The sequence below is a fragment of the Pleurodeles waltl genome, chromosome 4_1, assembly GCF_031143425.1.
Source record: "Pleurodeles waltl isolate 20211129_DDA chromosome 4_1, aPleWal1.hap1.20221129, whole genome shotgun sequence".
NCBI lineage: Eukaryota > Metazoa > Chordata > Amphibia > Caudata > Salamandridae > Pleurodeles > Pleurodeles waltl.
This window is the reverse complement of record NC_090442.1, coordinates 39,853,642-39,868,280: the sequence shown is the minus strand read 5'-3', so window position 1 is coordinate 39,868,280 and position 14,639 is coordinate 39,853,642. Positions and strand designations below refer to the sequence as shown.

Below are 14,639 nucleotides of genomic sequence, written 5' to 3'. Positions count from 1 at the left end.
GATATGCAATAGGTATACAACAATATGACATGGCACAATCATTCCGAACAGAACTGTGGGTAGATTCAGTGCAGGGAGTGTGTGCGTGCAGAAAGCAGAAACTATGCATGGGTAGAAGCTCTATGATTTTCTCCAGGAATAATGCAATTTGTCCCTCAGAAAAAAAAAGTATAGTACTAGAGAAGAATCATAAAGGATTGACACAATTGCTGCCTTTGCTGTTGCCCCAGTTGTGTAATCTGTCAAGGACTGGTCTCTTGCAGATTGAGGCACCTAGTTGCAATTGTGTGGTAAAAATCACCCTTACAACCATTTTTCCTATAAACTTGAGATCTTTCTGAGATACTATCTCACAGACTTCTTATGAATGAGGAACTCTGAAATTGTCACATTCCAATTTGTACGTCCTTAAAACTATGCTGGTTATTCAAATGGGCAGATTGTTTTTTAAATTCCTTTCTGTCTCGAGTTGTAGTTATATTGATACAGAGGCATAATTGTTGAAAGATATATATTGGTTTGATTGAAATATGTTCGTAGAGGTGGTGAGAGGCTTTCTGTGTCTGTCTGAGAGCAAGGACCGGTTAACGTCTTTTTCCAAGAGCAGTTTGTTGTGAAAGGTATCAGGCAAAGGAGTATGTATTGTGATGTGGTTCTCTGACTGCTTCTGTCCACTTGCCAAAAGTTCCAAGGCCCTATGATAGCACAAAAACGGTAAGATTGAAGTGGTGGGTGCCGGAGGTTTAAAATGGTCAGTTTAATTAAAGACAGAAAAGTGAAACGAATGACTGCAGAAATACTGTATGTGGCCATGAACTGAGATGAAAGGATGATTTTGGAACTCTGTCTTGCAGATTACCCTCAATGCCGCAATGGATAGGGCACTACTCTCACAGACCAGGGTGTGTAAGTTTAAGTCTATCTGAGGTGCACACCCTGAACTAATACATTTTTGCTGAAACCTAATCATATTGTTTACTCTTCCTCGTAGCAGCTTGCCAGGGTGATAGTATATTGCAACAGAACCATTCCACTTCTTCACTGAAAAGAGTCATGCTGGTTACCCAAATATGCAGCTTGTCATTTTATACAGCTTTCTTTATTGAAATTAAACTTGGACTCACTTGAAATATTCTCTTTCAAAATGAATGTTTGAGCTGCTGTGAATTTTATTTCTAGAGGTGGTGACAGGCTTTCAGGTACGTGCTTAGGTCAAGGCCCTGTTCATGTCACTTGTATAAGCTAATTCAGGGAGCAAATTAGCAAGTCAAGAAATGGGTAGTCTGAACTACTGTCAAAGCAGTTTCATTCTCTTTTCAAATAATCCAAAAATACCATTGCAGCATAAAACAGAGTATTCAATAAAAGAAGAAAGGAGGATTAACGGCAAAAAAGCACAGCATAAGATATGAAACTTTGGAAATTATCTAGATATTGTTTGAAAAAACTCCTTTGATGGAAAGAAGATGAAGAACGGTATGGGATCCTGTCCTGCGCACCTGTAATTGATATGTTCCACATCCATTCATACCACCTAAACCTAAACACCCAAACATGTTGCAGTCAGTGACCATGTGGCCTAATGGATAAGGTGTCTGACTTCGGATCAGAAGATTGAGGGTTCGAGTCCCTTCATGGTTGAGTCTTTTTCTCACAGCACCCAACTTATCTTTACATACAAACTGGAAACACACTCTTACAATACTCCTTTCACTCTCACTCATTAAGAAAGCCCAATGCAAACTGCACAATCAGTCACGTTATGCCTTCAGCATTGCTACTTTTCTGTCTCTCTGCCATACCAAAGTACCTCTTCATAAATGCCATGGATATGCAATACGTATACAACAATATGACATGGCACAATCATTCTGAACAGAACTGTGGGTAGATTCAGTGCAGGGAGTGTGTGCGTGCAGAAAGCAGAAACTATGCATGGATAGAAGCTCTATCATTTTCTCCAGGAATAATGCAAATTGTCCCTCAGAAAAAGTATAGTACTAGAGAAGAATCATAAAGGATTGACACAATTGCTGCCTTTGCTGTTGCCCCAGTTGTGTAATCTGTCAAGGACTGGTCTCTTGCAGATTGAGGCACCTAGTTGCAATTGTGTGGTAAAAATCACCCTTACAACCATTTTTGCTATAAACTTGAGATCTTTCTGAGATACTATCTCACAGACTTCTTATGAATGAGGAACTCTGAAATTGTCATATTCCAATTTGTACGTCCTTAAAACTATGCTGGTTATTCAAATGGGCAGATTGTTTTTTTAATTCCTTTCTGTCTCGAGTTGTAGTTATATTGATACAGAGGCATAATTGTTGAATGATATATATTGGTTTGATTGAAATATGTTCGTAGAGGTGGTGATAGGCTTTCTGTGTCTGTCTGAGAGCAAGGACCGGTTAACGTCTTTTTCCAAGAGCAGTTTATTGTGAAAGGTATCAGGCAAAGGAGTATGTATTGTGATGTGGTTCTCTGACTGCTTCTGTCCACTTGCCAAAAGTTCCAAGGCCCTATGATTGCACAAAAACGGTAAGATTGAAGTGGTGGGTGCCGGAGGTTTAAAATGGTCAGTTTAATTAAAGACAGAAAAGGGTAAACGAATGACTGCAGAAATACTGTATGTGGCCATGAACTGAGATGAAAGGATGATTTTGGAACTCTGTCTTGCAGATTACCCTCAATGCCGCAATAGATAGGGCACTACTCTCACAGACCAGGGTGTGTAAGTTTAAGTCTATCTGAGGTGCACACCCTGAACTAATACATTTTTGCTGAAACCTAATCATATTGTTTACTCTTCCTCGTAGCAGCTTGCCAGGGTGATAGTATATTCCAACAGAACCATTCCACTTCTTCACTGAAAAGTGTCATGCTGGTTACCCAAATGTGCAGCGTGTCATTTATACAGCTTTCTTTATTGAAATTAAACTTGGACTCATTTGAAATATTCTCTTTCAAAATGAATGTTTTGAGCTGCTGTGAATTTTATTTCTAGAGGTGGTGACAGGCTTTCAGATACGTGCTTAGGTCAAGGCCCTGTTCAGGTCACTTGTATAAGCTAATTCAGGGAGCAAATTAGCAAGTCAAGAAATGGGAAGTCTGAACTACTGTCAGTTCATTCTCTTTTCAAATAATCCTAAAATACCATTGCAGCATAAAACAGAGTATTCAATAAAAGAAGAAAGGAGGATTAACGGCAAAAAAGCACAGCATAAGATATGAAACTTTGGAAATTATCTAGATATTGTTTGAAAAAACTCCTTTGATGGAAAGAAGATAAAGAACGGTATGGGATCCTGTCCTGCGCACCTGTAATTGATATGTTCCACATCCATTCATACCACCTAACCCTAAACACCCAAACATGTTGCAGTCAGTGACCATGTGGCCTAATGGATAAGGCGTCTGACTTCGGATCAGAAGATTGAGGGTTCGAGTCCCTTTATGGTTGAGTCTTTTTCTCACAGCACCCAACTTATCTTTACATACAAACTGGAAACACACTCTTACAATACTCCTTTCACTCTCACTCATTAAGAAAGCCCAATGCAAACTGCACAATCAGTCACGTTATGCCTTCAGCATTGCTACTTTTCTGTCTTTCTGCCATACCAAAGTACCTCTTCATAAATGCCTTGGATATGCAATACGTATACAACAATATGACATGGCACAATCATTCTGAACAGAACTGTGGGTAGATTCAGTGCAGGGAGTGTGTGCGTGCAGAAAGCAGAAACTATGCATGGATAGAAGCTCTATGATTTTCTCCAGGAATAATGCAAATTGTCCCTCAGAAAAAGTATAGTACTAGAGAAGAATCATAAAGGATTGACACAATTGCTGCCTTTGCTGTTGCCCCAGTTGTGTAATCTGTCAAGGACTGGTCTCTTGCAGATTGAGGCACCTAGTTGCAATTGTGTGGTAAAAATCACCCTTACAACCATTTTTGCTATAAACTTGAGATCTTTCTGAGATACTATCTCACAGACTTCTTATGAATGAGGAACTCTGAAATTGTCATATTCCAATTTGTACGTCCTTAAAACTATGCTGGTTATTCAAATGGGCAGATTGTTTTTTAAATTCCTTTCTGTCTCGAGTTGTAGTTATATTGATACAGAGGCATAATTGTTGCATGATATATATTGGTTTGATTGAAATATGTTCGTAGAGGTGGTGATAGGCTTTCTGTGTCTGTCTGAGAGCAAGGACCGGTTAACGTGTTTTTCCAAGAGCAGTTTATTGTGAAAGGTATCAGGCAAAGGAGTATGTATTGTGATGTGGTTCTCTGACTGCTTCTGCCCACTTGCCAAAAGTTCCAAGGCCCTATGATAGCACAAAAACAGTAAGATTGAAGTGGTGGGTGCCGGAGGTTTAAAATGGTCAGTTTAAATAAAGACAGAAAAGTGAAACGAATGACTGCAGAAATACTGTATGTGGCCATGAACTGAGATGAAAGGATGATTTTGGAACTCTGTCTTGCAGATTACCCTCAATGCCGCAATAGATAGGGCACTACTCTCACAGACCAAGGTGTGTAAGTTTAAGTCTATCTGAGGTGCACACCCTGAACTAATACATTTTTGCTGAAACCTAATCATATTGTTTACTCTTCCTCGTAGCAGCTTGCCAGGGTGATAGTATATTGCAACAGAACCATTCCACTTCTTCACTGAAAAGTGTCATGCTGGTTACCCAAATGTGCAGCGTGTCATTTATACAGCTTTCTTTATTGAAATTAAACTTGGACTCACTTGAAATATTCTCTTTCAAAATGAATGTTTTGAGCTGCTGTGAATTTTATTTCTAGAGGTGGTGACAGGCTTTCAGATACGTGCTTAGGTCAAGGCCCTGTTCAGGTCACTTGTATAAGCTAATTCAGGGAGCAAATTAGCAAGTCAAGAAATGGGAAGTCTGAACTACTGTCAGTTCATTCTCTTTTCAAATAATCCAAAAATACCATTGCAGCATAAAACAGAGTATTCAATAAAAGAAGAAAGGAGGATTAGCGGCAAAAAAGCACAGCATAAGATATGAAACTTTGGAAATTATCTAGATATTGTTTGAAAAAACTCCTTTGATGGAAAGAAGATGAAGAACGGTATGGGATCCTGTCCTGCGCACCTGTAATTGATATGTTCCACATCCATTCATACCACCTAACCCTAAACACCCAAACATATTGCAGTTGGTGACCATGTGGCCTAATGGATAAGGCGTCTGACTTCGGATCAGAAGATTGAGGGTTCAAGTCCCTTCATGGTTGAGTCTTTTTCTCACAGCACCCAACTTATCTTCACATACAAACTGGAAACACACTCTTACAATACTCCTTTCACTCTCACTCATTAAGAAAGCCCAATGCAAACTGCACAATCAGTCACGTTATGCCATCAGCATTGCTACTTTTCTGTCTTTCTGCCATATCAAAGTACCTCTTCATAAATGCCACGGATATGCAATACGTACACAACAATATGACATGGCACAATCATTCTGAACAGAACTGTGTGTAGATTCAGTGCAGGGAGTGTGTGCGTGCAGAAAGCAGAAACTATGCATGGGTAGAAGCTCTATGATTTTCTCCAGGAATAATGCAAATTGTCCCTCAGAAAAAGTATAGTACTAGAGAAGAATCATAAAGGATTGACACAATTGCTGCCTTTGCTGTTGCCCCAGTTGTGTAATCTGTCAAGGACTGGTCTCTTGCAGATTGAGGCACCTAGTTGCAATTGTGTGGTAAAAATCACCCTTACAACCATTTTTGCTATAAACGTGAGATCTTTCTGAGATACTATCTCACAGACTTCTTATGAATGAGGAACTCTGAAATTGTCACATTCCAATTTGTACGTCCTTAAAACTCTGCTGGTTATTCAAATGGGCAGATTGTTTTTTGAAATTCCTTTCTGTCTCGAGTTGTAGTTATATTGATACAGAGGCATAATTGTTGAATGATATATATTGGTTTGATTGAAATATGTTCGTAGAGGTGGTGATAGGCTTTCTGTGTCTGTCTGAGAGCAAGGACCGGTCAACGTCTTTTTCCAAGAGCAGTTTGTTGTGAAAGGTATCAGGCAAAGGAGTATGTATTGTGATGTGGTTCTCTGACTGCTTTTGTCCACTTGCCAAAAGTTCCAAGGCCCTATGATAGCACAAAAACGGTAAGATTGAAGTGGTGGGTGCCAGAGGTTTAAAATGGTCAGTTTAATTAAAGACAGAAAAGTGAAACGAATGACTGCAGAAATACTGTATGTGGCCATGAACTGAGATGAAAGGATGATTTTGGAACTCTGTCTTGCAGATTACCCTCAATGCCGCAATGTATAGGGTACTACTCTCACAGACCAGGGTGTGTAAGTTCAAGTCTATCTGAGGTGCACACCCTAAACTAATACATTTTTGCTGAAACCTAATCATATTGTTTACTCTTCCTCGTAGCAGCTTGCCAGGGTGATAGTATATTGCAACAGAACCATTCCACTTCTTCACTGAAAAGAGTCATGCTGGTTACCCAAATGTGCAGCGTGTCATCTTATACAGCTTTCTTTATTGAAATTAAACTTGGACTCACTTGAAATATTCTCTTTCAAAATGAATGTTTTGAGCTGCTGTGAATTTTATTTCTAGAGGTGGTGACAGGCTTTCAGGTACGTGCTTAGGTCAAGGCCCTGTTCATGTCACTTGTATAAGCTAATTCAGGGAGCAAATTAGCAAGTCAAGAAATGGGAAGTCTGAACTACTGTCAAAGCAGTTTCATTCTCTTTTCAAATCATCCAAAAATACCATTGCAGCATAAAACAGAGTATTCAATAAAAGAAGAAAGGAGGATTAACAGCAAAAAAGCACATCATAAGATATGAAACTTTGGAAATTATCTAGATATTGTTTGAAAAAACTCCTTTGATGGAAAGAAGATGAAGAACGGTATGGGATCCTGTCCTGCGCACCTGTAATTGATATGTTCCACATCCATTCATACCACCTAACCCTAAACACATAAACATACTGCTGTCGGTGACCATGTGGCCTAATGGATAAGGCGTCTGACTTCGGATCAGAAGATTGAGGGTTTGAGTACCTTCATGGTTGAGACTTTTCATCACAGCACCCAACTTATCTTTACATACAAACTGGAAATACACTCTTACAATACTCCTTTCACTCTCACTCATTAAGAAAGCCCAATGCAAACTGCACAATCAGTCACGTTATGCCTTCAGCATTGCTACTTTTCTGTCTTTCTGCCATACCAAAGTACCTCTTCATAAATGCCACGGATATGCAATACGTATACAACAATATGACATGGCACAATCATTCCGAACAGAACTGTGGGTAGATTCAGTGCAGGGAGTGTGTGCGTGCAGAAAGCAGAAACTATGCATGCGTAGAAGCTCTATGATTTTCTCCAGGAATAATGCAAATTGTCCCTCAGAAAAAGTATAGTACTAGAGAAGAATCATAAAGGATTGACACAATTGCTGCCTTTGCTGTTGCCCCAGTTGTGTAATCTGTCAAGGACTGGTCTCTTGCAGATTGAGGCACCTAGTTGCAATTGTGTGGTAAAAATCACCCTTACAACCATTTTTGCTATAAACTTGAGATCTTTCTGAGATACTATCTCACAGACTTCTTATGAATGAGGAACTCTGAAATTGTCACATTCCAATTTGTACGTCCTTAAAACTATGCTGGTTATTCAAATGGGCAGATTGTTTTTTAAATTCCTTTCTGTCTCTAGTTGTAGTTATATTGATACAGAGGCATAATTGTTGAATGATATATATTGGTTAGATTGAAATATGTTCATAGAGGTGGTGATAGGCTTTCTGTGTCTGTCTGAGAGCAAGGACCGGTTAACGTGTTTTTCCAAGAGCAGTTTGTTGTGAAAGGTATCAGGCAAAGGAGTATGTATTGTGATGTGGTTCTCTGACTGCTTCTGTCCACTTGCCAAAAGTTCCAAGGCCCTATGATAGCACAAAAACGGTAAGATTGAAGTGGTGGGTGCCGGAGGTTTAAAATGGTCAGTTTAATTAAAGACAGAAAAGTGAATCGAATGACTGCAGAAATACTGTATGTGGCCATGAACTGAGATGAAAGGATGATTTTGGAACTCTGTCTTGCAGATTACCCTCAATGCCGCAATGGATAGGGCACTACTCTCACAGACCAGGGTGTGTAAGTTTAAGTCTATCTGAGGTGCTGATGACGCAGAAATGAAGGTTTTACATTTATTAGCGCATAAACGTAGTGCTGCAATAATCAAGTGTGACTTTAACCGAACTAATAAAGATTGTACGGGGACAAATGTGCCCTCAGAGTAGTTCGCCAACATTTATAAGCGTGCTTTATATAACGTGATGTATTAGAATTGTACTAATCTGAGATAACCGTAAACGTGTGCCATGATTTGCTTGTTTGAAATGTTTTAACTTAGCATAACTTCAGTGGAGGCTTCGGCCTAGTTGCCTTGTCTCACGGTTTAGATGCTCGTGTTTTTCTAATGTGCTAATAAACGTGTATTCCTGCTTGAAGCTGTACTTTTCCAGTGAGATCGGTTCACATGCTTATCTTTAAGGTTTCGTGCCAGCCTGGCATCTTCTTCTTTGCTCCAAGGTCAATCTGCAGGTGCAGACAATGGAAGCTCTGAAAGTGAGTTAATTGGTAAAATATGTTGCAACTTACGTTCCCGACTCCAAGGATAATGTATGGCTAGGTAGAAGCTTGTGAATTGTTGTTTTTGATTGGACAATTTGAAGCCAACCTATGAACCCTCCAATGGAAGACCCTACTGGATTTGAACTGTTGTTTATTTAAACCTGGTGCACAAGAAGAAAGCAGCCATTGCCATTTCTAGCCATCAGCCTTTGGCCATTACCCACTGCACCCATGGAGGACATTATTGCCCATTAGCCATTACCCGCCATTTGCAGGACATTGCAGCCATTATGGCCCATCTTACCGACCTCGTCATTTTGCCATCTTCTACGATGCCAATTGATGTTCGACGCCATTTTGAATGAGACTTTGATGCTTTCTCTAATCGAGAGAAAGAGACTTTAAGAAATTCTCGCCCTAGAGACTTTAACTTTGATCTGTCCCTTTGCATAAAGTAGTAGTTTTGTCCTTTTATCTTGCCGCTGTGAGGCAATTGCCCCGTCCACCCCGCCCCTTTGCCCCGTCCCATGCTGATCGGAAACCCTTGAATGCTGATTGAATTTGGTAAATATGAAAGGAAAATGTACAATTGCATTGTGTTTCTTTTTTTGGTAACCAACTGCTGATTTTTGATAAGAGCCCTAGTTAGGAGTTTTCCAAATCAATGTTGCTAAATTGTTTTTGCATGAAGTCCCACATGCAGATGCTAATTTGAGGTTAGATGAGGATTCATTTGTTGCACGATGCAATTTGAGACCTTGTTATGCTGACTAATGTATGCAATTAGCTCATTACAGATTATAGTTTTAGTGGTTTGCGTTGCTATTATCGAATGCATTGTTATTCAAATGCTGCATAGATTGCATCTTTTTCGCCGTTATGGACAGCTATTAATGTTCATTTACATCTATCATTTGGTGTTGAGACACATTTATATTGTGCTAGCTTTGTGAATATAGGGAAATAAATTCATTAACTTTGAATAAACTGGTGTGGTTATTCATGGCCGAAAGGTCATGGTTCGCCGAAATGTTTTCTGGATTAATTGTGAAGTGTTATGTTGATCAGGGCATTGCTTATGTTCGTTATTGATTATTGATTTGATTAAATTGATTAATCTCGGGTGAAGAGAGCCCCACTTGGTCAAAAGATTCATCGACCCAAGAGCGTCCAAATACAGGTAATTTATTAGGAAGGAACGCTCTATCAGTGCACACCCTGAACTAATACATTTTTGCTGAAACCTAATCATATTGTTTACTCTTCCTCGTAGCAGCTTACCAGGGTGATAGTATATTGCAACAGAACCATTCCACTTCTTCACTGAAAAGAGTCATGCTGGTTACCCAAATGTGCAGCGTGTCATTTTATACAACTTTCTTTATTGAAATGAAACTTGGACTCACTTGAAATATTCTCTTTCAAAATGAATGTTTTGAGCTGCTGTGAATTTTATTTCTAGAGGTGGTGACAGGCTTTCAGGTACGTGCTTAGGTCAAGGCCCTGTTCATGTCACTTGTATAAGCTAATTCAGGGAGCAAATTAGCAAGTCAAGAAATGGGAAGTCTGAACTACTGTCAAAGCAGTTTCATTCTCTTTTCAAATAATCCAAAAATACCATTGCAGCATAAAACAGAGTATTCAATAAAAGAAGAAAGGAGGATTAATGGCAAAAAAGCACAGCATAAGATATGAAACTTTGGAAATTATCTAGATATTGTTTGAAAAAACTCCTTTGATGGAAAGAAGATGAAGAACGGTATGGGATCCTGTCCTGCGCACCTGTAATTGATATGTTCCACATCCATTCATACCACCTAACCCTAAACAACCAAACATATTGCTGTCAGTGACCATGTGGCCTAATGGATACGGCGTCTGACTTCGGATCAGGAGATTGAGGGTTCGAGTCCCTTCATGGTTGAGTCTTTTTCTCACAGCACTCAACTTATCTTTACATTCAAACTGGAAATACACTCTTACAATACTCCTTTCACTCTCACTCATTAAGAAAGCCCAATGCAAACTGCACAATCAGTCACGTTATGCCTTCAGCATTGCTACTTTTCTGTCTTTCTGCCATACCAAAGTACCTCTTCATAAATGCCACGGATATGCAATACGTATACAACAATATGACATGGCACAATCATTCCGAACAGAACTGTGGGTAGATTCAGTGCAGGGAGTGTGTGCGTGCAGAAAGCAGAAACTATGCATGGGTAGAAGCTCTATGATTTTCTCCAGGAATAATGCAATTTGTCCCTCAGAAAAAGTATAGTACTAGAGAAGAATCATAAAGGATTGACACAATTGCTGCCTTTGGTGTTGCCCCAGTTGTGTAATCTGTCAAGGACTGGTCTCTTGCAGATTGAGGCACCTAGTTGCAATTGTGTGGTAAAAATCACCCTTACAACCATTTTTCCTATAAACTTGAGATCTTTCTGAGATACTATCTCACAGACTTCTTATGAATGAGGAACTCTGAAATTGTCACATTCCAATTTGTACGTCCTTAAAACTATGCTGGTTATTCAAATGGGCAGATTGTTTTTTAAATTCCTTTCTGTCTCGAGTTGTAGTTATATTGATACAGAGGCATAATTGTTGAAAGATATATATTGGTTTGATTGAAATATGTTCGTAGAGGTGGTGATAGGCTTTCTGTGTCTGTCTGAGAGCAAGGACCGGTTAACGTCTTTTTCCAAGAGCAGTTTGTTGTGAAAGGTATCAGGCAAAGGAGTATGTATTGTGATGTGGTTCTCTGACTGCTTCTGTCCACTTGCCAAAAGTTCCAAGGCCCTATGATAGCACAAAAACGGTAAGATTGAAGTGGTGGGTGCCGGAGGTTTAAAATGGTCAGTTTAATTAAAGACAGAAAAGTGAAACGAATGACTGCAGAAATACTGTATGTGGCCATGAACTGAGATGAAAGGATGATTTTGGAACTCTGTCTTGCAGATTACCCTCAATGCCGCAATGGATAGGGCACTACTCTCACAGACCAGGGTGTGTAAGTTTAAGTCTATCTGAGGTGCACACCCTGAACTAATACATTTTTGCTGAAACCTAATCATATTGTTTACTCTTCCTCGTAGCAGCTTGCCAGGGTGATAGTATATTGCAACAGAACCATTCCACTTCTTCACTGAAAAGAGTCATGCTGGTTACCCAAATATGCAGCTTGTCATTTTATACAGCTTTCTTTATTGAAATTAAACTTGGACTCACTTGAAATATTCTCTTTCAAAATGAATGTTTGAGCTGCTGTGAATTTTATTTCTAGAGGTGGTGACAGGCTTTCAGGTACGTGCTTAGGTCAAGGCCCTGTTCATGTCACTTGTATAAGCTAATTCAGGGAGCAAATTAGCAAGTCAAGAAATGGGAAGTCTGAACTACTGTCAAAGCAGTTTCATTCTCTTTTCAAATAATCCAAAAATACCATTGCAGCATAAAACAGAGTATTCAATAAAAGAAGAAAGGAGGATTAACGGCAAAAAAGCACAGCATAAGATATGAAACTTTGGAAATTATCTAGATATTGTTTGAAAAAACTCCTTTGATGGAAAGAAGATGAAGAACGGTATGGGATCCTGTCCTGCGCACCTGTAATTGATATGTTCCACATCCATTCATACCACCTAACCCTAAACACCCAAACATATTGCAGTCGGTGACCATGTGGCCTAATGGATAAGGCGTCTGACTTCGGATCAGAAGATTGAGGGTTCAAGTCCCTTCATGGTTGAGTCTTTTTCTCACAGCACCCAACTTATCTTCACATACAAACTGGAAACACACTCTTACAATACTCCTTTCACTCTCACTCATTAAGAAAGCCCAATGCAAACTGCACAATCAGTCACGTTATGCCATCAGCATTGCTACTTTTCTGTCTTTCTGCCATATCAAAGTACCTCTTCATAAATGCCACGGATATGCAATACGTACACAACAATATGACATGGCACAATCATTCTGAACAGAACTGTGTGTAGATTCAGTGCAGGGAGTGTGTGCGTGCAGAAAGCAGAAACTATGCATGGGTTGAAGCTCTATGATTTTCTCCAGGAATAATGCAAATTGTCACTCAGAAAAAGTATAGTACTAGAGAAGAATCATAAAGGATTGACACAATTGCTGCCTTTGCTGTTGCCCCAGTTGTGTAATCTGTCAAGGACTGGTCTCTTGCAGATTGAGGCACCTAGTTGCAATTGTGTGGTAAAAATCACCCTTACAACCATTTTTGCTATAAACGTGAGATCTTTCTGAGATACTATCTCACAGACTTCTTATGAATGAGGAACTCTGAAATTGTCACATTCCAATTTGTACGTCCTTAAAACTCTGCTGGTTATTCAAATGGGCAGATTGTTTTTTGAAATTCCTTTCTGTCTCGAGTTGTAGTTATATTGATACAGAGGCATAATTGTTGAATGATATATATTGGTTTGATTGAAATATGTTCGTAGAGGTGGTGATAGGCTTTCTGTGTCTGTCTGAGAGCAAGGACCGGTCAACGTCTTTTTCCAAGAGCAGTTTGTTGTGAAAGGTATCAGGCAAAGGAGTATGTATTGTGATGTGGTTCTCTGACTGCTTTTGTCCACTTGCCAAAAGTTCCAAGGCCCTATGATAGCACAAAAACGGTAAGATTGAAGTGGTGGGTGCCAGAGGTTTAAAATGGTCAGTTTAATTAAAGACAGAAAAGTGAAACGAATGACTGCAGAAATACTGTATGTGGCCATGAACTGAGATGAAAGGATGATTTTGGAACTCTGTCTTGCAGATTACCCTCAATGCCGCAATGTATAGGGTACTACTCTCACAGACCAGGGTGTGTAAGTTCAAGTCTATCTGAGGTGCACACCCTAAACTAATACATTTTTGCTGAAACCTAATCATATTGTTTACTCTTCCTCGTAGCAGCTTGCCAGGGTGATAGTATATTGCAACAGAACCATTCCACTTCTTCACTGAAAAGAGTCATGCTGGTTACCCAAATGTGCAGCGTGTCATCTTATACAGCTTTCTTTATTGAAATTAAACTTGGACTCACTTGAAATATTCTCTTTCAAAATGAATGTTTTGAGCTGCTGTGAATTTTATTTCTAGAGGTGGTGACAGGCTTTCAGGTACGTGCTTAGGTCAAGGCCCTGTTCATGTCACTTGTATAAGCTAATTCAGGGAGCAAATTAGCAAGTCAAGAAATGGGAAGTCTGAACTACTGTCAAAGCAGTTTCATTCTCTTTTCAAATCATCCAAAAATACCATTGCAGCATAAAACAGAGTATTCAATAAAAGAAGAAAGGAGGATTAACAGCAAAAAAGCACATCATAAGATATGAAACTTTGGAAATTATCTAGATATTGTTTGAAAAAACTCCTTTGATGGAAAGAAGATGAAGAACGGTATGGGATCCTGTCCTGCGCACCTGTAATTGATATGTTCCACATCCATTCATACCACCTAACCCTAAACACATAAACATATTGCTGTCGGTGACCATGTGGCCTAATGGATAAGGCGTCTGACTTCGGATCAGAAGATTGAGGGTTTGAGTACCTTCATGGTTGAGACTTTTCATCACAGCACCCAACTTATCTTTACATACAAACTGGAAATACACTCTTACAATACTCCTTTCACTCTCACTCATTAAGAAAGCCCAATGCAAACTGCACAATCAGTCACGTTATGCCTTCAGCATTGCTACTTTTCTGTCTTTCTGCCATACCAAAGTACCTCTTCATAAATGCCACGGATATGCAATACGTATACAACAATATGACATGGCACAATCATTCCGAACAGAACTGTGGGTAGATTCAGTGCAGGGAGTGTGTGCGTGCAGAAAGCAGAAACTATGCATGCGTAGAAGCTCTATGATTTTCTCCAGGAATAATGCAAATTGTCCCTCAGAAAAAGTATAGTACTAGAGAAGAATCATAAAGGATTGACACAATTG

At 39.4% G+C, this 14,639-nt stretch overlaps 5 non-coding genes across 5 annotated transcripts; all 5 read left to right on the top strand.

Moving 5' to 3' along the window:
* Positions 1-1,568: 1,568 nt before the first annotated feature.
* Positions 1,569-1,641, top strand: TRNAR-UCG (transfer RNA arginine (anticodon UCG)). The gene has a single exon. It is a non-coding gene; the product is annotated as a tRNA-Arg (tRNA).
* Positions 1,642-3,387: 1,746 nt separating this feature from the next.
* TRNAR-UCG (transfer RNA arginine (anticodon UCG)) lies at positions 3,388-3,460 on the top strand. Its single transcript has one exon. It is a non-coding gene; the product is annotated as a tRNA-Arg (tRNA).
* A 1,745-nt stretch (positions 3,461-5,205) lies between these two features.
* TRNAR-UCG (transfer RNA arginine (anticodon UCG)) lies at positions 5,206-5,278 on the top strand. The gene has a single exon. It is a non-coding gene; the product is annotated as a tRNA-Arg (tRNA).
* A 5,246-nt stretch (positions 5,279-10,524) lies between these two features.
* TRNAR-UCG (transfer RNA arginine (anticodon UCG)) lies at positions 10,525-10,597 on the top strand. The gene has a single exon. It is a non-coding gene; the product is annotated as a tRNA-Arg (tRNA).
* Positions 10,598-12,348: 1,751 nt separating this feature from the next.
* TRNAR-UCG (transfer RNA arginine (anticodon UCG)) lies at positions 12,349-12,421 on the top strand. The gene has a single exon. It is a non-coding gene; the product is annotated as a tRNA-Arg (tRNA).
* The last annotated feature ends 2,218 nt before the right edge of the window (positions 12,422-14,639 follow it).